The 24308-nt window shown below is 41.9% G+C and overlaps 1 protein-coding gene across 2 annotated transcripts in view; it reads right to left on the reverse strand.

The window, feature by feature from the left end:
* MAF (MAF bZIP transcription factor) overlaps positions 1-24308 on the reverse strand; it is a 391888-nt gene that overhangs the window by 350572 nt on the left and 17008 nt on the right. The window contains exon 3 of one of the 2 annotated variants that reach the window (XM_074026757.1): positions 10591-24045. The exons of the other annotated variant lie outside the window; for it this stretch is intronic. The gene's annotated coding sequence lies outside the window, so the exon portion shown is untranslated. Of the gene's footprint in view, positions 1-10590; positions 24046-24308 lie in introns of those variants that run through there. 2 annotated transcript variants of the gene reach the window in all.

Consider the following 24308-nt stretch of genomic DNA (forward strand, 5'->3'; position numbering starts at 1 on the left):
CACAACACCCCCTACCTAGGGTGTGTCTATTCCATCTTGCCTGGTAACTGTGTGTTTGTTTGGGAGCTGTTGACATTGATCTAATGCCGTTTCTGAAACCACAGTACAGCTTGTCGTATACCAGCGTTGAGCCTGAGGACACTGGCTGTGGTTTGGGTGGGTTTAGCTAGTAACCGGGCTTGCACCATCAAGAAGATGGCTGTGGCAGCCCTTGGGTTCCAGCGACTGATGGTTTGTGCACACACTTAACACTCTTCATTAGAATGAACCACTGTTAGAAGCAGATAGCAGTTCTGTTTACCACTTGAATCATCCTGGTCATCCACATTGCAAGAACGAAAAGGACCCAGTCATTCATGGTCCTCAACAATGTGTATCTTTATGTAAATTCTAAGGGCATGACAACTGGCGAAAATTAAACTGGGTCTTCCAGAGGGGAAGTCTTCGAGTGGCAGGTTTCAAAAGCCACAGGATCCTCCCCAAGAGGCATACATCCCTACCTGTTGCTCTGCCTTCGGTTCTACTAGCAAAGCCAGGAAACAAATATCAGGTGATTGAAAAGCTTGAGGTTTCCACTGTTTTATTGACTTGTCACTGCAGATAAATTGACTATAATTTACTTCAAGAGTAAATTACTAGATGTTCATAAAAAAACTGCTGTACATTACTGTCCCTAATTAAGATGTTAAGCATGATTCCATTTTTAAATTGGAGAAGCCAACGGAAATGAAAAACGCTGATGATGCTATATTTCACTCTAATTTGTCTTTCCTTCCTCTTGATCCTATCAATTTATTGTTTAGCTATTTGGTGGGCAGATGGGATAAAACAGAGCATGGATGCTTGAAAGGTCTCCTACCATAAGATTGCTGCTTTGGTTTTATTTGTGTTGTGCTGTGTTGTGTTTCTCTCCTATATCTATGTCACCTTTTTTGAGACAGGGTCTGGCTCTGTCATCCAGGCTGCAGTGCAGTGACACAATCATGGCTCACTGCAGCTGTGAACCTCTGGGGCTCAAGCAATCCTCCTGCTTTAGCCTTTTGAGTAGCTGGGACTACAGGCATGGGCCACCATGCCTGGCTAATTATTTTTAGAAGTATTTTTGTAGAGATGGGGTCTTGCTACTTTGCCCAGGCTGATCACCAACCCCTGGCCTCAAGTAATTCTCCTGCCTCGGCTTCCCAAAGTGCTGGGACTACAGGTGTGTACTACTGTACCTGGCCACCAACAGTATTCTTAAATGAAATTCCACGTCACATATTACTTCGGAGACATTATTGGTTAAATCATGAAATGAAAAGGATTTGAGATGAGCGGGAAAAGGCAGGAAGCCTGTGTAAGCCTCCAGCTGGACATTTCAAATTAAGTTGAACAAATACAATGTTGGAAAGGAAAGATACAAATGAACAAAAATCAAGCTGAGAAAAAAAATAACCTGAACTATTTTGTTTTTCCTACAACTGTATGCAATTGTGGAAGGCATTGAAGGACCCCAGGAACTATGAGTCCAAAATATGATGCATTGGTTTGCCGACTACTTCAAGCTAAAGGCATTTGAGAAATAGCAAATGCACAGAAGGTCTTTTTTTTCTTTCTGAATCTTCCTTACCTAACTAAATGCACATTTTCCATAAGAAACTCATTGTCATGAAAACCCTCCTGAGGAATTTTTTAATTTATCAGGGAAGATTAACACACAACAGGAATGAGCCTAGAAGTCACTGGATATTGGCTCCTCATCCAGAGAGGCCACTGCCTATTCTTCTGAAAGCCCATTCACCTTTTCATAATCCCTAGGTCACCTCCACTGCCCTCCCAACTCCCCTGTGAAGGCCACCCTTCACAGTGATGAGGTGTCGGGGGAAATAGAGGAAACACACAGAGCAGGACTACCTAAATGTTTTGGAGAAATTCAACAGCCACATAGGTCTTTGGTTCTCAACTGCATTCAAGGTTTGCTCTACCCATCCTTGCCTAGGGGATTTCATCCACTCTGCTAGCTCAATGCCATCCTGCTGCCTCTAGCCACAAAACTTAATTTTTAGTCTAAGTCTTTGCTTTCATCCCAACACTTATATCTTTAACTCACTCTCTGACATATCAAATTCCACATGTGATGAAAGATTCTGGGTCACACTGGGCTCATGGGCACACATTTATCTTCCACATGATGCCCCTTCCACATTAGCAGAATTGGCATGCTTTTGTTCATCTGCCTATTGCTGGTATATTTTAAACAGACTTAAAAGTGGAACCTCCAGGAAAGGGAGCAGGAATCTCCACTGCCCCTACAATGTCTTGAGGAGAAGAAGAAAAAATGGTCCTCAAAGCCAAAGAAAGAAGAATTATCCACACAATTCCAAATGAAACCCAATGGATTGAGAAGAGAGGAGACGGTGTGTTTAGATGTTTGACAGGAATGATCTCCAAAGCTAGGATTAACCAAGGGTAACTATTTGCCTTCATTTATACAGAAAATATTTGTTGAGCAGGGCACTCAGCTGGGTACGAGGGAGCCAAGAGTGGACACAACAGTGTCTCTGGTTCAACATGAGCCGTTGGTCCGCAGGCTCACAACCACTTAAGTCCACAGGCTCAAAACCACTGGGCAGCTATTAGCTCTTGTTGGTCTTCAGCCTTCTAGGACATTCCTTGCTCTACTTGGAAAACATTCCCCCTTTCCATCCCTATTCCCTTAACTTCTCAAGACATAATCCTGTTCATTTCTAAATATTCAACTTAAAACATGTAATATTCAGACCACATCTAGTCACACCATTCTGTTTCCAGTCTTTATGGTACTTGGCACAATTGTAATGAATTACTTGTTTAAAGCCCATCTACACTAATGAATTATGAAGCAGTATGTGGACATGGACAAGGTTTGTTTTGTTCCCATCGATAGTCCCAGCATCCTACTGCCTTGCACAAGAGTTTCTTCATAGACGATGTGACAGGTGAATGAATAAATGGATGGAAGGATAAGGAAATGGTAAGTGAACTCCCTCACCGGCTCCAGGACCTAGGAGTCAGAGATATAGTCACGACCCTTGAGAAAAATACATTTTGTAGGCTTAAAGGCCCTTTGTCTATCCAGACCACAAAACATTTCTTTACATCATCTACACCCTGGATGCCAACTAACACCACAGAAGGTCTTTCAGCCTTGTCCCCGAACACAGACCTAAGAAGACAAATTTCTCAACATCTGTAGACCTGGGACTCCAGGCTGAAGTGCCAAGCTCTTTCTAACCCTCATTCTTAAGCCCCCATGCTTTGGAGAAGGCCACCCACTCACCGCAAAGCTGTTGTCCAGGGCTCCAACCCAGTATTGTACTCACTCCTAGGAGAACAAGTGGAAGATGGAGAGGAGACATCATCCCACCCGGGAAGTAGGTCTGGTTATGAGGCCATCATACTTGCCTGCCTGGATTCAGCCCCCTCCCCAGGCCCAGAAAACAGAGCAGATCTTTCCCTTCTTTTTCAGATCCAAATCAAATCCAAACAAAACAAAAACAAAAAGCCTTCAGGCCTCAGTTTCAAATTCAAATGTGTCTACCGGTCAGGAGGCTCATTTGTGCCTTCTCCTGTCCATTCATCCGTTCAACAAATATCAAGTCAGTGTTACATCTAGGCTTGCACTAGGTGTTTATACTATGGAAACAGACAGCAGACCTTCCGCTCAGGTGGATTTATCGTACGGGCTGAAGGGTGCACCCATTAAGCACTGGAGTTTCCAGACACCAAAGCTAAGCCTCAATCTGGCAGGTAAAGGTTTTCAACTAGATAACTCAAGTAACTGAAAACTCTAGAGCTTAGTGCACTGTTTCATGTGACAGCCGCTGCCCATGTGTGGTTACAGAACATTGGCAATGTGGCCGGTGTGTCTCAGGAACTGAATTATTAATTTTATTTGACTCTAACTACTTTATGTTTAAATTTAAAAACTGAAGCAGTGTAAAATATTGTTTCTTTCTGTTAAGCACATCTTTATTGTTTTGGTCAGACTCCATTTCACTTTAACCTTGTTGAACATTTAGCATCCAAATTGAGACATACATCAAATTTTAAAGACTTGGCACCAAAAAAGAGATTTGTGAAATATCTCAGTAATCCTTTTTTTAAAATGAGTATGCAGTGATATCATAATACTTTTAATTTATGGCATTTGAAATAATATTAAAAATCATTTTAGCTGTTTCTCTTTGTTAAATGAGGCTGTTAGAAAATTTAAGATTTAAAATGTGGCTTACATTATGCTTCTCATTGGACAGCTTTAGATGTCTTAATAATTAGCTAGCAAACACACACACACACACACACACGACCACTGAGATGTTCTCAGGGAGTTTTCACATCTGATTCTAGCAATTCTGGTTGAGAAGTAAAAAGCCTTCTACTCCTTGTAAATTACACTTCCAAAAAAGTATCAACCAGACTCCTCAGGACAGGATCACCTGTGATCATTTTTGGATGTTGGGAAAGCCAGCCTCAAACTATTAGCTTAGGTTTGAAGTTTTTTCTCAATGTAGTTCACAATTCCATGTATTTTAAAGGCAAAAAGAGGGACCTTTCAGGCAGGTGGGATGCATTTCAAGTGGAGCAAACCCTGCTTTCAACAGATTCCCCCGCCATGGCCACTGCCGACCCTTCAGGCCTCCTGGGATTTCTGCTAAGTGGCTTTCACTGCATAATTAAATGCAAAGTCCTGGCAGGGCAGCCTCTCTCCTCTTCATCTTAGCAATTTTGTTTGTTTGTTTGTTTCGGGAGAAGATGGAAGGAATAAGTATTTCTTGGTCCTAGGAAGTGTGCCTGCCTTGCTGGAAGACTTCTTTTTTGCATTTGTTACCTAGAAGTTTCTTTCTTCTTCCGGTTGCAAGGGAAGAAGAATTATGGGGAAGAAAAGTGAGGAATCAGTTCATAGCTGAATAAGGTCAACAGTGTCCACTGGGGACCCTGAGATAGGCAAGGGAGAAGTAGCTGTGAACTGGGCACACTGGTTTACTCAGAAATAATACATCTTAGAGCCTGATAACTTCCCCGATGGAAGAAGACTTCCACAGGGCACATCCTGAAGAAGCCCCGCTGTTTACAAAGTACTGTCACCCACAGTGCCTTCTTTTGTCCGTGTGACAACCCTCGGGGCATGGAGCACCCTGTGGCAGCCCACAGTGGTCCAACCCACCCATCTTCTTTGTTAATGAAAGTCAGGATTTTATTCAGGTCTGCCCAGACAGTGTGGTTCCGGGGAAATATGGCAGATCCCCAACCCTGCGGAGCATGTGTGGGGTGAACCTTGACCAGTCCAAGCCTGTAATGGTTAATTGCATAACCAATGCCAACCATTGACAGACTGATGGATGCCTGATAATTGCAGCCTATTAACTATGTGGGGAAGTGACTTCTGCAAAACATTCCTTACTCTTATGAAGGAATAAACACTGCACACTCTCTGCCTCTGGTTTTGGGTGGGATGGTGTAAAAGACGTGGTACCTCGAACCTTACACATGTCTTACATTTGAAGCCTGAGAATGGTGGAGCAGGGAGAGGGCAAGAGTCCAGGCCCTGATGTCATTCAGCTGTGGAAATAAACAGCTTTGCAAGGGCACCTACTCCTGGACTTCTCATGAGAGATAACAAGTCCCAGGGCGTTCACACCATTCAGAGCCACATTTTCTGCTATCAAAGACCCAAAACACCCAGCTGCAATCCTCTATGTTGTCTCTGCAAGCTGGGCCTATGGGAATTTAATCCGGCCCAATTACCTGTTTTTGTGGAAAAAAAGAAGCTTTATTGAAACACAGCCAGGGGCATTTATTTACATACTGTCGATGGCAGAGTTGAGCAGCTGAAACAGAGATCATGTGGCCCTTGAAACCTAAATGATTGATTACCTGGCCATTTACAGAAAAGGTCTGCTGACCTGGGTCTATGACATCACAACTCTCCCTTACCTCCCCTTCACTCAGTGATATGATTTGGCTGTGTCCCCACCCAAATCTCATCTTGAACCGTAGGTCCCACAATCTTCACGTGTTGTGGGAGGGACCCCGTGGGAGGTGACTGATTCATGGGGGTGGTCACCGCCATGCTGTTCCTGTGATAGTGAGTTCTCATGAGAACTGATGGTGTTACAAGCGGCTCTTTTCCCTTTGCTCAGCACTTCTCCTTCCTGCCTTCATGTTGCTTCCCCTTCTGCGATAATTGTAAGTTTCCTGAGGCCTCTCCAGCCATGCTGAATTCTGAGTCAACTAAACTTCCTTCCTTTATAAATTACCCAGTCCCAAGTATGTGTTTATTAGTATAAGAATGGACTAATAAACTTAGCAAGCTCAGGGATGTTGAAAGCCCTACACTGAGAGCACTATTCTGAAATCTTCCAAGGTAGGCAGTATTTTCTCCCATTTGATAGATGAGGAAACTGAAGTTCAGAGAGGTATAGACACTTGCGTCAAGTCACACAGCTAGAAACTGACAGGACAAGGACTGGACACCAAGTCTGGCAGACTCTGGGCCATCCACAATTTACCCTGCAGTGATAGACCTTGGACCACTTTGATCCTCCTGGCTGTTAGGCCTAGGTTTGTGTATTAAAAACAAATGAAACCAAACAAACAAACAAAACACAAACAACTCACAAGTAATTCTGATCTGCATCCAGAACAACATCTCTATAGCTCATTGGCTCCTTTTTTTCAAAACAATGTACATATCCATATATATATAAGGACCAATTAATTGCCAACACTCTGCCATTAGAGATACAAAGGCAATCCCCGCGCATCAAAATAGGACACAGTTCCATCTTTATGGCACTTTTAGACCAGTGTGGGAGAGATTAATCTTATGGTCTTACAAAAGGCTATAAGAGCTGAGGGAATGGTCAGAGGGGCCTGGGCTGGTTAGGAAGGGGGATTCATAGCAGAGAGTGGGGACTGTGGTGCAAGACCCCCAGTCCTCCCTGTTGCTGGCCCAGCAGATCCACACTGAGCTGAGGGAGTGATGGTGCTTCTGGGAAGGAAGGGCCCATAGGAACATCTTGCCCACTTTTCAGTGCTAACCAAACCAACCATCTCTGGAGGGTTGATCCTGGACATGCGTTCCTTTGACACTGCACCCTGGTGGCCACCTGACCCTCCTGACCATGCCACAAGTGTGGGTCTTGGGGGAAGAAGCCAAGGTTCAAGGGAAAAGTGTAACGACCCCCATCGCCAACCTGAGTTAGTGGATGAACCCTGAACTGGACTCTACTTGGCCTGAATCCTTTATCTTGGTGAGATTTGCAGGGCCCTAAGGAACCTCCAGTTCCTGACTCTTTCCACCACTTCATGGAGCTGGGATTCTCACCAGGAAGGAAAAGGCCTTTGGAACCCTGTGGTTTGATTCTCAAATTCTCTTTGGCTACTGAAGCTTTTGAGGCTCTGACGAATGTAGAGACTCTCTTTCCAGAAAAATGGACTTGGATAGAATCTTGAATACCTCTTAGGGCATTTTATAGAGTCCTGGAAGATAATCTTTTGGCTGTCTGGGGATGAATTAAATGCATATAAAGAAAGACTACCTACCATTAAGATGCAAATATTAGGTGGAGCACAGTGGCTCATGCCTGTAATGTCAGCACTTTGGGAGGCTGACGCGGGCAGATCATGAGGTCAGGAGTTTGATACCAGCCTGGCCAACATGGCGAAACCCCGTCTCTACTAAAAATCCAAAAATTAGCCGGGTGTGGTGGCAGGCACCTGTAATCCCAGCTACTCGGGAGGCTGAGGCAGGAGGATCACTTGAACCCAGGAGGCAGAGGTTGCAGTGAGCCAAGATTGTGCCATTGCACTCCAGCCTGGGCAACAAGAGCAGGACTGTGTCTCAAAAAAAAAAAAAAAAAAAAAAAAAAGGCAAACATTAGCTACAGGAGTCACTCATTCAATCTGAGTTTTGATCATTACCTTAGTTTGATTATACATATGCACAGATACATCCACATCCTGTCAAATCAACTGAGAAATGGACCAACAGGAGCCACAAGGCAAGGGAGATTTTTGTTTTATTTTTTGCTTTTTCCTTTTCTTAAAAAAAAGTTTTTAAAAAATGAGAAATGATATCAGCAACCTAGTTTTGTCTATTTGTATGTTTTTCCTGCCCTGATATGGGTCAAATTTAACAAGAATTATATAAAGTGAGGGCTTCGGAGGGTGAAGCATGGACTCTCCCCGCTGGACCTGGGACAAGGCCTTGCTGGGCATCTCCTCCCTGCCCACCATCGCCTCCGTGAGCAGCTCAGTGTTCTGCATTTCCAATAAATAAATCCCATCTACAGGGCATCAGGCTTTCCTATGTCCAGGGAGATGTGTGCACAACACCTTCCAGTCCTCAGAAATGGCATCTTCCACCCGCCAGCTAACATCTCTTTGAGTTCCCTATTTATTTTTATAAGGCTCTAAAGGTGAATTTTCTCCTGCGTCGGAGAGCTGGAAGTTAAGCTTAATGTACAAATCTTTATTTTCCAAAGAGGCAGGTTGGCCTTCTTGTATCGACAGACTCCAGAGCTTAGATTTATTACAGAATGGTAATCAGGCAAAAGAATAAATACGCTGCATCTTTAATTCATTAATCACCTCAGAAAGCAAAATGAACTACAGTAAAGAGGACAATATGTTTTCAAATGTTGGGGGTGGGGGAAGAGGGAGTCTGTTACTCAATAAAATCCAGTTGCTCAAATCCATTTTGCATGCAGATTAGAGAAAGGGCATTTTACCTCTGCGGCTGTAGTTCAGATAGGAGCTGGAAGCTCTGCAAAGGAAGTCTGGCAGGGCTGGGTGTCTGTCGATGACCCCTCATGGTCCCTGGTGTCTTCTGCTGGGTTCCTGTTGTAACTCACAAGATGACCCACAGGCTGGTTGAGAGCCCAGGTGTTGAAGTCAGACAGACCCCGGTTCAGATTCCTGTTCTATCTGGAAAATGGGAAGGCCTGCAGGGAGCCATCCTAATTCATTTATTGCCTTGAGACATATCTGCCTCATGGTAGGTGAGTCTGAAGGTCTTTTATCTTCTCAATATTTCACTTCACCAAATTCTCATTAAAACAGGCATACACTGAGGCTAGAAACATGTAGGTAAAAATTACACCTCAGGTTTTTGCAGCGGCCACATGCACTTGGGCACTGTCGGAGCTATCATCTGGTTGGGTCTTGGATGTGGCCCTCAGTACTAAATAGTTGCTGTTATTTTTGCTACTGTTCCTGAGTCCTTGCCTCCTGAAAACTAGAAATTTGCTGCCTTTCCACCTGTTTGATGGACCTACAAATTGAGAAGTAGTAGGTGACCATCCTGGACCCTTCAAGACAACCTTCAGAATCAAGGCCTGTGTAAACATCTAACAGGAATGGCAATAATGGATCACGTTTACTAAGCACTTCTAGGGGCTTTACGTAGATTATCCCCTTTAATCCTTACGAGCATTCTTCAGAACACTGACTCTGTTATTGTGCCCATTTTGCAGATGAGAAGAACACATTCACAGAGGTCAAGCCCCCTCACGCAAGTTTACATCACTAAATTAATCAGCTAGGAGGTCAAGCACGTCTACCATGTACTGAGCACTTCCTGCCTAAGCCACTGCACGGTCTCATTCTCTCTGAGCGACAATCTAGAAAGACAGGTGTCACTATTCCCACTCCACCTAGGAAGTCAAACAGCCTCAGAGACTTTAAACCAGAGTTTCTCAGTCCCAGCAAGATTGACATCTGGGGTTGGATAACACTTTGTGGGAGGGTCTTCCCTGTGCATTGTAGAATGTCGAGCATCATCCCTCCTCTCAACCTCACTGGAGGCCAGTGGCCCCCATACCTTGAGTCTTGGCAACCAAAAATGCCTCCATACATCACCAAATGTCCCTGGAGGAGCAGTATCCTCCAGTTGAGACCCACCGCTTTAAATGGGTGAGTTTCTCTGGGTGAGAGCTGCAGAGCTGGGGATGGGATGCGGTCTATAACTCCTCTATCAAATTGTTTTCCAAATCCTGCTTTAGTTACTGAAGGCAGAGATTTCTCAAGTGCTCAGACGTGGTCCCTGTTCCAGTATCACCTGGGAACTGATTTGAAATGTAATTCTCAGGCTCTACACTCAGACTGTCTGAATCAGAAACTTGGAGTGAGGCCATGCAATGTGTGAGGCTTACTGAAGTTTGAGAACCCATGCCTTAGAGCAGTGCTTCTTAGCCTTAGCTGCACAGTACAGTCACCCAGGGAGCTTTGAAAAAATTATTGATGCCTGGGTACCACCCCAGGATTATTTAATTGATCTGGGCTGGGGAATAGGCATTGGGATTTGAAAAGCTTTTCAGATCATTTTCACAAGTCACCAACGTTGGGAAGCACCAACCTAGAGGGAGCTGTCCCTGGCTCTTAGGGAGGCAGGAGTCAAAGTACAACAAGTTAAATACAAACAACTGATGTTGGTTTCAGGACCCATCAGCTGGAATCTGGGAGGGATGCAGCAAAGACCAGGTGGTGGGATCCATTGCTGTCATCTTCAGACCACAGCCCCCAAAGCCCCACTCCTGTCTTTGTTCCTTTTTTTGGATCTTTCTTCCATTGATTTATCTAAATTTCTTCAGGTGTTTGGAAGGTATTTAGTTAGACTCTGCACCAGCTCAAAAGGCTAAGAAAGCCACTAAAATTGACAGGTTGATGCTTTTCATGCTGTTGGACATATCTGCAAGGTAAAGGAATCATTGCTGTGGATGGAATTAAGATTTACCTTCCTTTCTAACACTACCTAAGCATCCTTCTGGGCTCTGCCTAATCTAACACCTTCCTCCAGCCCTGGCCTTCCAAATTGTCCTGTTATCCAGCCATCCCTCCTCAGCTCTTTGCTTGCCTGTCTTCTCCCCAGTCTTTCAGATTCCAAAGCCATTCCCTTAATAACCTAGCCATGTTCCCTCCTATCCTATTCCCTGTAGCCCTGGAACATCCTATTACTTCTTCCTGGGTATCCATAACCTCTCCATTTTCTAAGATCTTTCTTTGACATCTGCAGCCTACAGCTATCTCTAACTTCTCTGCTTCTTTTGTGCTTACCACCAGACTAGCAATAGTAGATATACATTTGATACTCCTCTGTTCAAATTGTTCATCTGGGAAGCTCATGCAATGGTGAGCTGCTAAATGTTTAGCAACTGGCTCTCTGGGTGGGTCAAGATAAGGCTCTGATTTTACAGTGTTTATATTCCCTTCTGCAAATATTCCCACTATGGCCAATTTTCTGCTACCAGTGTAAAGTCTCTAGATGTGGAATTGAGAAGATACAATACAACTGGTTCTTCTGAGCCCGTGCCTATGGGCATACTACTGACAGTCAATCCAGCAAACATTTACTGGGAATATGTTCTGTGCGAGTTTCTGTGCTAAATGCTGAGCATGAGTAGGAAAAGAGCAGCCAGCTGGTATTGGCACTTAATAGATGCCACCTGGGTTCATTCATTTAACCTGTATAAGAATTCCATCAGGTTTGTTCTAGCATTCTCACTTGAAAGGCGAGGAAACCAAGCATCTATAGAGGGAAAGTGACTTTCCCAAAGTCACAAAGCTAGAAAGGTCTGGCACTGATATCTGTGTAGTTTGCTCCACCCTGAGGAATCCCCACATTTTCAGTCAAAAAAAAAAAAAAAGTGGTCCTTTGCTACATCCAAGACTGTCTGAGCTGACATTTCCTTAGAGAGAAGTATTTCTCATAGATATTCAAATTGGGCTGCATAGAACCTAGAGTCCCAGGGAGATGAGCGGGAGGGAGGAAGGTCTAAGAACTTGGAGAATCAGCTCCACCCTCAGTGGCTTCCAATTTCTCTTTTACATAGTGATCCCAGATAAACTTTCAGTTTCCAAAACGGCTCCTCTGCAGAAACAAAACAAAATAAAACGAGTTTGAAAACGTCTGATTCATGCCAAATCCCTAAATTTATGGAGGTGGTAACTGAAGCCCAGGGAGCTTCTAGCGGTCAATTCCACCACTCCATAATTCTTTCTAGCCTGGTGCAGTGTTAGCATACTATAAGAAAAAAATATCTCAGCGAATTTTTTTTTTTTTTTTTTTATAAATGCACCAAAGCCCAATCACTTCCCCATAAAACAGGAAACTGTTAAGGCAAAATTTTAAGCATGGCCAAGAACTGCATCCTGTAGGCCAAACGTAGTGGGTTCTAATCTCCCTATCCTCTGCTGTCCTGGGTTCAGGCAGGATAGATCTATAGGTCTACAAGGTTTCCAGCCGTGGCGTCACCAGCTTCTCTCAACCCAGTCAAATCTAAATTCACAGAAGAGTTCCAACTGGACCCATGCTGGAAATGCTTTTCAACCACATTGAACAACACATGTTTTACATAATTTCTTTGCAGGAAGTTTTGTCCCTGCTTCTAGGACTTCCCCCAAATGCAACAAGGTCAAAGAATTAGAACTACAAAATCTCCCCCTTTCTTTGCCAGCCCCTGCCCGACTCACTCTTCATTTTCCTTCTCCTAAGAAAAGACTATGACTGCATTGCTGTATTTTAAGATATAACTCACAAATTAAAAACTGAAAGAAGAAACACATTTTTCTGTCAATGGCTTAAGGGGATTCCACCTCTAAGCTGCTGCTAAAGCTTTCTTAGTCTTTTTTACATTTGTAGCATTTTGGAGCAATTTGCTGGAGTCAAAGAAAGCAGTGAAATTTCCACAACCAACTTCAAAGCCCCCAAATCCTGTATCAGTGGAGGGGAGTCTGGTAGCAACACCAGAGGGGCCGTTTTTCAAAGAGGTGTGTGGAGGGACGTGTGAGGCATTTTTGCCCTGCACCTGCGATTGATGTTAATGGCGGACACGTGACCAAATCCCCATGTAGTTCTTTGAAAAATGCCCCTCCCTTTCTTCCCCCAACACTTTTGGCTGTGACAATGCAGATGATACAGAAAAAGCCTAGAACAGAGGAACCGCTGCCACAGCTCAATGAACAATACCAGCCTTAATTCAATTAACGCACATAAGTCTCTTTTATCTGGTGGAGAGCTCAGAGCAAATTTAGGTTGATCAGGAGGAGGGGCTACCTGGATGGCTTCACATTTGAAAACGTTTCACATTTGAAAAATGAATTCTAGGCAGAAGTGGCTTCAGAGGAGGGAAACATGCCAAATGCCAAGGCACTGGCCACTTTAGTTCATTCCTCTCTTGAGTTTCAGCCTCCTGTTTTCACGCCTTATTTGGCCTGACCTTCCAATTTCTTCTTGATATGCACCCTGTCTACCCATCTTGGCCTGTGTCTGAGGCAATCCTTCCTCCCTAACTCACACACATTAACACACTGTTTATTCCAGCTATATCCCAAGCGCTGTATTGAATTAAAATCCCCAAACACGAAATGTGTATAAAAAGGTGTTATGTCTGTGAATATTCTGTGCTATAAGATGGTATAAATATTAGCTGCCTAAGAGGTTATCCAATTTAAATGCTCACAACAGTGTATGGAGACTGCCAATCATTCTACATTCTAGCCAAAAGAAAATATCATTATTATGTGGTTGTGAGAAAGGTTGAACATTGTTTCATAACGTTATTGGCCATTCATATGTACTTTTTTCCCCCAAAACTGTCCATTCTTCTCTGGATATTTTCCTATTAGGTCATTTATCTTCTTATGGATTTCCAAGAGCTATTTATATTAAGGAAATTAGGTTTTTGACTATCTTGTGGGTTGCAACTTTCCCCACTTAGTCTTTTCATGTTGTTTGTTGTGTTTTTGTTTTGTCGTGCTTTTGCTCTGCATAAGTTTTAAACGCTTACGTAATCAAACTTACCAAGCCTTTGCTTTATAGCATTTGGGTTTTACATCAGGCTAAGGAAAATCTTCCTTATCCCAGATTAAAAATTTAGGTTACTTTTGATACTCCTGAAGCTTTTGCTTTTACACATGGTGTTTACAAAATGGTTACACCCCTCCTGTTCACCTCATAAACCCAAGTTTGAAAAATTCCCCTCCCTTTCTTCCCTCATATCTTCTGGAAAGCATTTATCAAACAGGACCAGCATTTATGTTTTTAACTGTCCTAATCAATAATAAATCTTGAAAGCAAGAATGTGTCTTATTTATTTCTATATCCTCAGCACCATGTTCATTTTCTATTGTGTAGGTAATACACAACAGATACTTGTTCAATTAAATCTTAAAATAATTAAAGTATAATAACTTTGACAACAAACCAGTCAGAGAAAAAAAGACCGACTTTCCAACAGATCTCCAAAGAAGAACATTAAGAAACAGCACTAGTGCAGACTACATTTAACAGGCTGTCCAGCAAAGGAAACTTAGTCTGCAAAAGTGACAAAGAAATGTCAGGCTAGGGGTCTTTTGAAAACCTAGAAAAAAGTTAAGAGAATACTTCTAATTTTGACAGATTGCAAAGACGTCATCTTGGTCATTTCACACACTTTTACCAGGCTCTTATCTCCCATTTGTTTGCTTGTTTGTGTACCTAATTGCTTATTCAGGTATACCCTGCTGCATTCTGGAAAGGATCCGAGACAGCTACCATGTGCTACTCACCGATACAGAGCTGTGTTGGACACAAAAATAAATGAGGCATGAACTTCACGCTCACACAGTTTAGCGTCCAAGAGGAGATGAGAAATTTAAAACGTAATTGTCTTACAAGGCAGAGTGAAGAGTGCCTTTGGAGCAGGCCCACTTTTGTGTGGTTTAATACTATGCTTTAGTGGAGAATCAATGAGTCTGACAGCGTGCGATCAAGCATCTTGGTTAATTCCAGCCAGCACCATTTTCCCTCAGTCCTGTTTCTACTTTACCCCAATCACACAGTAAATAAGTGTCTGATGATGATGACGAATAATATAAATATCTGATTGGTATCTGCAGAAGTCTGTGCAAATAATTTGGGAATACCTCCATCCTTGTGACTTGATAACTAAATACATTATTCTCTTTTCTCTGCAGACTGTTTTTAAAAGCACCATCAACACCGTTAAAATGAGCCATTCTAACAACTCAAAATCTTCTATGTATCTCTCTTAGTTCAGGTGCTGGCTCTGGGATGAACTGATCACTTCACTGATTTTGTGAGACCCATGGAAGACCTCTGACCATAGCTCAATGGACCCATTTTCCAAAAGAGAAGAGCAAGACTCAGCAGGGCAATCGGGGGAATGTGACCCACTCAGGTCACATGGCTGCTTTAGTGGCCAAGTCTGGCTTCAAACTGAGGCTTCTGGACACCAGCTTCAACTCACTTTCCCTGGATACCTTACCTGACTGCCTTGGCCTTGCTTATAAAGAATAGCGTTGATGTTAATGAAGAACCAGGAAGGGCAGATGAAGCAGGGGAAATGCAAAGCAATTGTTCATCCCTTTCCATTTTAAACTGGACCTCAGAAATGCTGAGTTGTAAAACTCAGAGTAAAATGTGGGAAATTCACCAGCAGCTTCTTCCCTTTCTGGGTTTCAGTAGATAACTGTGTCCCTGGGGGTTCTTCTACTAGGAGTTCTCAATCCTAATACATCAGAATCACTGGGATTTTTTTTTTTTTTTAATACTGATGTCTGAGCCCCACCGGCCCCTAAAGGTTCTTGATTCAATTGGTCTGAGGCACAGCATCAATGTTTTTAAAGCTCCACAATCCAGTCTTCAGATTCAGAGACCCGTGTATGCCCCAATCCTACTCACTCCTCTCTTCTAAAGGGGTGCACATGAATCTCAGTACAAGTTTCCCTCTCCCCTATTGGGAACTGGTCATTGGCCAAGCCTTACCCAATCGCATTACCCCATTATCAGACAATCCGATGAGGCAGGCAGCTGACCATGAAGGCCCACCCTTAGCTACTGCTGACTGGACAAGAGATATACGCCTAAGAGGAGCCAATCAGCTATCTCTTCTGACAATTCCCATAACCCCATTTTCAGAAAATCTAATGAAGCAGGCAAGGGGCCATGAGGACCCACTCTTAGCTACTGCTGACTGGACAAGAGATGAACACCTGACCAAGAGGAGCCAATCAGCTATCTTTTCTGAGATTCGGCACTTAGAGTCTCCAGCCAACCTCTGCTAAGGGCTGAAAATGAACGGGCATGTTTAGGGTGGGACCCAGGGGTGATGGTGGGAATAATTTGTGCTGCACAGCAGAGAAGGCCTGCCTGCTTTCTGGAGGTAAAACAAAGCAGATGTGCAAAAAGAGAAAAGCGAGGAAGGTGGGACAAAGAGAATGTACCTTCATCCCAATTTTTCCCACAAGCCAGCTTCTATTTTATACCCTTAATAGATACCTTTATACTTATGATAAAGGAACAGAAACCTGAAAGCACAGTTTTTATATCTAAAGAATCCCTGGCCAAGACCCTAGGAAATTAACACATTCTTATACTACCTCTGCTTTTCTTGGAAGGCTCATTCCATCACAAATGTCTGGGTCAAATTAGACAGTGATCCTGGGTTTTCTACAAGAGCAGAGAGTCCTAAACTGGGGTCCTGAAATCCCACAGGGAGCCCATGAAGACAGTAATGTCGCTCACGAGCCACTCCCATTATTAATGGGAATAATGACCTTTACCCAATTGTAAACACCTATAGGGTTACCCTCATAACGTTTTCTTATCTTCTGAGTATACATCAATGGAATTACATCACTGCTCTTGCTTTTCTGATTAATAAAACGAATACACAGAATGACAAATGAATTTTTCAGGTAATGGGTTTCATGGGGGGAAATTAATAAAAGTCTATTGGTACTAAAAAAAAAAAAAAAAAAAAAAAGGACCAATACTTTAGCCAACCATTTTTCAAAAGTGCCCCCATACAGTGTGCAATCCATAAGATGGTTGATTAAAAAACTGGTTCCATGTTCGTGAAAGTATGAAAGATACCATATACCACCTGAGTTGGTCCTTCCCCACGGAGGGTCATCATGCATATTAGTATACAAAGCCTCTGAGGTGGATGATAGCAAGATTAAATGTTTAACTTTCTCTAACCCTTAATTTTCCTAAATGATTTGACCACAAAACTCCCAAAGCACAACTTTATTTTTCAGGAGGAGTGCTTTTTTTTTTTCAGAGGAGGGAAGCTATAAACTTTAGTTGTATGTTTTTCTTAGTTTTCCAATCTTGAAAAACTTATTTTCAAGTTTAGGGGGAAATGTCCAATATCATAATGGCAAAGTGATTCTAAAACAAACCAAGCCTTGCAAGGTGTCAAGGTCAAATTTTTATTCCATATAATATTGTCCAAGGCCAAGCATGGCAGAGTGTTTACCCTGTGCCAGGTGCTTTACATACATTATCATATTTAATCCAGGTACTTTACATATATTATCATATTTAGTCTTCTACACATGCCTTTGAGGGGCAATTCCTGTCTTACAGATGCAGAAACTGTGTATCCTTTTTAGTGTTACTACAGATTTTGCTGATAACTTTTTATTAAATAGGACTTTTATTAGAGTGATTTAATGCTGATTTACCTTCACTATCCAGCAATTTCCTGAGTGCCAACAGTGTACCTGATACTTTACACATTACAGGGTATTAAGGAAATGGGCCACCTATTGTTTTTTAAATGATCATAAAGGACACTCTCTTTTTCAGTAGAAAAAGCCACTCATTACCTACCAACATCAAACTACAGAATCATTTGTTTTCAGAGCCGGAGGTGTCCTGGGTCAAGATCACTAACAGCCATAGCTCTAGCCTTGATACTAATCACATTATATTCATTTTCTTCTGGGCCTCAGTCAATCCCACTCAGAAAAAGATGACAAAGAAGGAGAGGGGACCTGGGCTCATACTACATGTGCTGAGCTTAAAAACGGGCTGCTTCACTGAGGAGGAATGAGGGAATTCACTGGTTGAGATAGTGTCTATGTAGAAATATCTGCATGACTATAGTGAAGGGTCAAATGATACCTTAATTGCTTTGTGCCTGAGTGTCCTAATGTGTATGAGGGAGATTAAAATATCTGCCTCTGTATTTATTGTAAGGGTCAAAGATGGCATAGATCTGGTGTCTAGGAGATACTTGGTGCATGGTAGCTGTTGTCTTCATAGCCCATGGAGGCTTTGGGTGACCTCCAAAGGGCAGGGCTTCAGAGAACGTCACTGTCTTCTGCTCCACGGAAGTTGTCTCTAACTCCTGACATGCTGGAATGGCCCTCAAGTGATCAGAAGAAATGCTAAATATTAACTCTTCTGTACATATTAAAAAATATGATGTTCATCATAGTCTCCACTGTTGTAGAGTTAGAGAAAAATAAAAGTCTATCTATAGTAAAAATTTGTGATTAAATATTATGGTGCAAAGCCCCAAAAATGAAATATTCTGAATCTTGACTGTGGATCTCCATATATATTTTAAAACTTTCATCGATCCCCTTGTCTACATTTTCCTCTTCATTTTGGTGATCTTTGCAGAAACTGAGCTCTGGGTAACCTCTGACTCAGTCTCTTCAGCACCCTTGACATTGGTTACATGTGCTGGCATTCTGGTTTCAAATTTATGTGTTTGGTACCTTTGTAAAAGTATTTCCCAATTTCTGAAAACAACACATTGCTAATGAGCCCATAATAAACAGCAAATAACAAGCATAATGGCTGCTTTAAAAATATATATTTCAATTAATGAGATAATCTGGCATTAATTTAAAATGATCACTTTTTTAAACCAGCATTTATAAATTTAACTGCTTTGTTAAACATTTCATTGTATACCTATAATATGCTATGTGCATTGTATGTGTAATCTATAGAATACATTGATTTTTATTTTATTTTATTGACATGTTTTGGGGTGTGTTTTTTTTTTTAGATTTCTACCAGGGACCCACTTGGCCCCAGAGAGCCATACCATGCTCTCTTCAGTATTAATGAATCCAAGGACTAAATGCCCAGGACTCAGGTAGATGCCGATAGTTATACTGATACTCATGATCAATTTCTTCTCTACTTTCACACAATGTATCATTTTTCAAATGTAAAGATTTTATTATGTAGTGCTTTGTTTCTAGATAGAATTCTATAGCCCTATTCATTTCTCATATTAACAGCTTAATATTTAAATTTGAAAAAAACAGACATGGAAATATATAATGAGAAAACTACAAGACTCCCCCAATAAATAACATGTCTTCCATTTGACAAATATTAGAGAAGCTTTGACACACAAAGCCTTTTAAAAAGCTATCTGTCCAAGGTCAAACCCAATGGTCCCGAGAAATAGATAATTTTCACTTGCTATTAATCACGAATTATTTTTTCCTTTTAAAAAAATTAATTAAACACACTACATGAAATAAATATTTCAGGCGACCAGCAGCAAAATGGGAAAATACCATGTGTTTGGAGTTTTAGTGCCCTCTGAGTACAGAAATTTATTTGCAGCAAGCAGAAAATAGACAGCAAGCATAAAAATACAGCAGAGTCCCCCTAGTAAAATTATTTATCAAGCTAACAAGGGAGGGACCCTTCTAGTAACAACAAGCCAGCCAGGAAAAGACATGCCTTTATATTTTACCTTTGGGTTAGCAAACCAGTAAAAATGCCAACTGACAAGCACTTCACATAAACATTTCTTTCTAAATGAGCTTCCTTGTTAGGGGGAAAGAAAAAAAAAAGTCTTCCGAGCTAAGGAGCACTATAGCTTACAGACAGAGAATTCTAGCACACATACTCTGACTCTGTCATGCAAAAATAATACTCCTTCATGAAAAAATAAGGGAATGTGAATTATGAATGGAGTTTAAACAACAAATTAGAAGTTCATTAAAGAGATTGTGCTTATATCCCATCAATGTATCCTTATACTTGGATGTTAGAAAAAGTCACAGTTTCAGAAGATGCTTTTTCAAGACCAGCTTTAACAATCTGTGAAACAAAACACACATATATTTATAGACACAGATATAGATGTACTGACATTGCCTCTACCGTACAAGCCTCATTGCTATATTTTTTCAAATATTTATTTTATGAGCCAAACCCCAAAGTCGGTTTTTACAGTTTAGTTTACCGATTCCAAACTTTGATTATAAATTACAAGTCACTTTATTGCAGCTTGCAATACCAAAAGAAAAAGTAAAAAGGGAAAGAAAAGAAAAAATAAGAGGAACCCTTGAGTCACAGTGACCTGATACCAATTAAATTTTAAAGAAATAGTAAAAAGAGGCATTCTCAGAATAACGGCCTCACTACTTCCTCAATAGCTCTGCAAATAACTCCTGACAAATTCACAATGAAATCACACACAAGGATCTCATCTTTCCTAAAGTGAAAATGTCATTGGTTAACCGTGGCAAACATGGGAAGATGCCTTTTTATTATTATTATTATTACTGTGGAAGGAAATGATGCTGAAGAGGATGAGAAAATCTGAATGGCACTGTGACATGTTGAGTAAAGACAGAAAGAAACGTCTGGCAGGAACCACACACCAGCCCAGCCTCCTCACCAATACTTAAGAAAATAAAACTTCTCAGCAACAGCAATGGCATGTTTTTTATTACTAATATCACCCCTCTCAAACAAAACAGGAAGAAAACAAATAAAAAGAAATCCTTCCTTATTATTTCCCCCCCTCTTGAACAGAGTGACATTTTGCCACGCCTCTGTAAAACCTCCTACTCTCAGGCAGAAACCAAGTGTATTTTTCTTCCAGGGCCAGGACCAAAACACTCCTATCAGCCTGATTTGAGAGCTGGGTCTATTATGTGGCCACATATCTGCGGGGATGGTTTGCAGCACAGGTCATGTGCTATTTCATGACCACAGCCTTTGTTGCCCTTAGACTAGGGTCTTGTCAGGATGCTACCAAGTGATCGAAGATCAGAGCAAACAGATGGAACATAACGAGGTTCCCCAAACTGCGCATGCTGAATAGAGTGCCTAGGACACACCAATGAACAACTTTATCACTGACAAATAAGATGAGGACAGGCTGAAAGCAGAAGTTCTGAAAGTTCTGATTCTGTGGTTCTGGTGGATTAGAAAAACATTGAGGATCCAGAGGCAGTACGTCGGGGGAAAGAATGGGATGCCAGGGGGCTTCAAAGGTCTTATGAGTCTCCAGATGCTGCTTGGAGGCAGAACAGCTGGGAGCCCTCAGACCTGGGCAGCCGAGCGGCCCCAGCTCCACAGCTTACAGAAATCCTGGCCCCATCACGAATTCTTTCTCCTCCCTTACTATGACAGCTTCAAACCTCCAAACCTGCTTGGTAAAGCTCAGGTAGCCTGTGCACTTTTCACTTTCATTCTACCAGGCAATGGTGAGAAACTGTTCCAGGCTTTAAAAGGAGAAAAAAGAAGAAAAATTTAAAAATAAGTCTGGAGAAAACCAATACCAAATAAACAAAACAGCGTTTGAGCATTGGGACAGAACTTCAAGTATGTGCTACCCACTGAAGCAAAGAATGAGAAAGCAGTTCTTAGTTTGGGTCAAATAGGTCAACACGGGTAAAGGAATTTCTGATCTTTCTTGGCTACCCTTACCGCTGAGAGACGAGAGATGCCAAGCATCTCTTCCAGCAGACTCACACGCCTTCTAAAATGCAGTGCTTGATTTCAACACTATTAAATGTACAGTGAGTACCTTAAGATTTTTTTTAAAGAATTCTAATCATTCCATTAAAGAGAGAGAGAGAAAGAAGAGGAAAAGAAGTAATGAAAGTTAAACAGAAAATTCCATTCTGCTATTCAAAATGTTCAGCCCAGTAAGAGACCCTCATGTTCGCTTTCTTCCCCATTTCCTGTTCATCAGGAATGAACCTCCTTTTAAAATATAAACAAGCCAGAGGCACACCACAGCAGTATAGACTCAGCCCTTTAATTAACTACCACCGGTAACAAAAGGTCTCTATTTTGATTAACTTTGCAGAGGGGGGAGTCAACCCTGGCGTTAGAATCCCTTTAAATAATTACAAACCCCAACTCAACGCTGCTGCTGGCAGCACGCAGGAGCCAGAGAAGAAGAAAAGAAACTTTGTCTGTGGAACCCAATTTAAAGGAAGAGCGACCTCAGGGTCAATTTCTCGGAGCATTTCAGATCAATTCAATTCTCACCTCCACTGCCTACCTGCTAGCAAACGAACTTACTGTGCTTTTCAATAGACTGAGAGGACTAAAAAGAAATCGTCACTAGCTGCATGTGAAAAAAAACTACATTATTAGATGATGCTTGCCGAGGGAAAATGGGAAAACAAAATCCAACCAACAAAAAAATCTCCCTTCGCCTCTCTTTTTGGACTGTCATGCTCACCCTACTGATGATTAAGTTGTACAATGCGCCCCTGGATTGTTAATTACGTGTTAATATCATTCCGCAGGCTTACACCTGAGGTCACTGCTCGGCGGACACCTTGTCTCTATTGACAATACCTGTAAATCTCTCAGCTGGTTGGATTTTCCCACTGAGCACCTGACACTATAACCTTCCATTTGGTATTAGTTCCTATCTGAAACTTTATAAGTGCTACTAACTTGACTATATTTCCTATAGATGCAGAAAAGAGAGGCGTGCTGATTTTTACCACTGTCTTACTGTTGTCCTACCATTTTCCTAATAGTGCAAAATGGAGACGAAAAACAAACCCACAAAACTCAACCCTGCTGCTTTAGCTCATTTATTGCTGATAACTTCATTAGGTGTCAGGAGAAGCCAAAACTGCAGACACAAAACAACAACTTTACGGTGATTTTTGGATGGAGGAAATAAAAGACTCAGCAAGCAGCAGGTGAAGGGAGTTTAAACATTGGCATCTGTGAACGGCAGCAGTAAATCGGAGATTTTGGCAGGTGACTGAATGTGTGCTTTTGGAATGAAAGCTCTACAGAAGCATCATTTTGTTTTAAGTAATGAGTGCTGCACTTTTGCAGAAATTCCTTTTTTTTTTTTTTCTTAATGCTTAATGTTTCTTTAAGTTGGCTCCTTCAATAGTACCCCGGAGTTGACTGAAAATAATACAAGTTTATATGGCATAATTAGGCTAGTTACGCTGCACATGCTCTGCTATGATTAATTGATTAAATCGGCTCAGGAGTGGGCCAGTGCTCATAGAAAAACGTTAGCCAGCCTGTATGGAAAGAGGGTGCTGCGGTAGTTAGGGAGGAGTATCATCCAAATAAACAACAATAACAAAAAAATTAGGGTGAGTCCAAATAATAAAACACTTTAAATGAAATTGGCCTTATTTTCTCAGTGCCAACAGATATATTGATGTCATTAGCTTGAGACATACTCGTGGAATTTGGGATAGATGGGTCTCTGCTCCAAATCTGCAGCCGAGACAGCTTTCTCCTTCCCTTGTTGTAGGTGGGGGATTTACTCGTAAAACTAAGTATTTAGAAGCCCTGAGGGGCCTTCAGTGAAGATGGGGTCAAGACCAGCCACCTGGATTTTTCAAATAGAGGCACCAAGAAATCCGAACTCACAGTGTTGGTTTTCACATGTCTTTTGTATGCGACCACGTGGTTCACAATTTCTGTTAAAATATGTTGATGGGTTCTGCAAGGGAAATTTGGTTATGGCTTCTTTACTTTTATATTTGAAAGAAGTAGCTATACACAGTGCACTAAGGCACCCGCACCAACACTCAGCATCAGGAAACCACATTTGCATTTTATTTCTGGATGATTACGGGCAACACAGAAGGACAGGTGTGCAAGATAGAAACAAGATTTCCGAGTACTTTTTACTGCTTTTGTTGTGCTTTGTTTTTCCCCAGTTCACAAAATCATAAAGCCTTCCTTAAATGTTTGACAACTGTTTGAATTCATGTCATCGGATTAGGTGCAGTCAGGTTAAAAGATGTCCACTCCATCCACCGATTGTAAGACTAGAAAAAAATATGGATGGGTCCTTAGGGCCCAGGAAGTGCTGTTTATACCAGTTCCATCAGTTTCTCCCTTAGGTGACAGGTAAAGCTACAAATGGGCCTCTCCCCTATGTAAGTGTCCCACTTGCCCTGCCCTGAGGCAGCTCTATAAGGCTTGGTTGCATCCAGATGGATCTGAGCCAGTGTCAGGAACATCTGAAAGGGGCAGAGTATAGACATGAGCAGGCTAAGGTCCATCCCCACCTTCTGATTGGTTTTTCAGTGCATAAGATGCAAGAACATGTGAACACCTACTTTACACTTTAGTGCAAACCTTGGTTAGTTGTATTGTCCCCTTGTCACAACTCAAGATAGAAGACAGCCTCAAAGGCAGATTCAAAAGCCACCCTTAGTGGGAGGTTAAAACATCATCATCATCATCACATGTTTCCCTGGCAAAGATGGTACCATGGAAAAAT

The sequence above is a fragment of the Macaca fascicularis genome, chromosome 20 (assembly GCF_037993035.2).
Source record: "Macaca fascicularis isolate 582-1 chromosome 20, T2T-MFA8v1.1".
Lineage (NCBI taxonomy): Eukaryota > Metazoa > Chordata > Mammalia > Primates > Cercopithecidae > Macaca > Macaca fascicularis.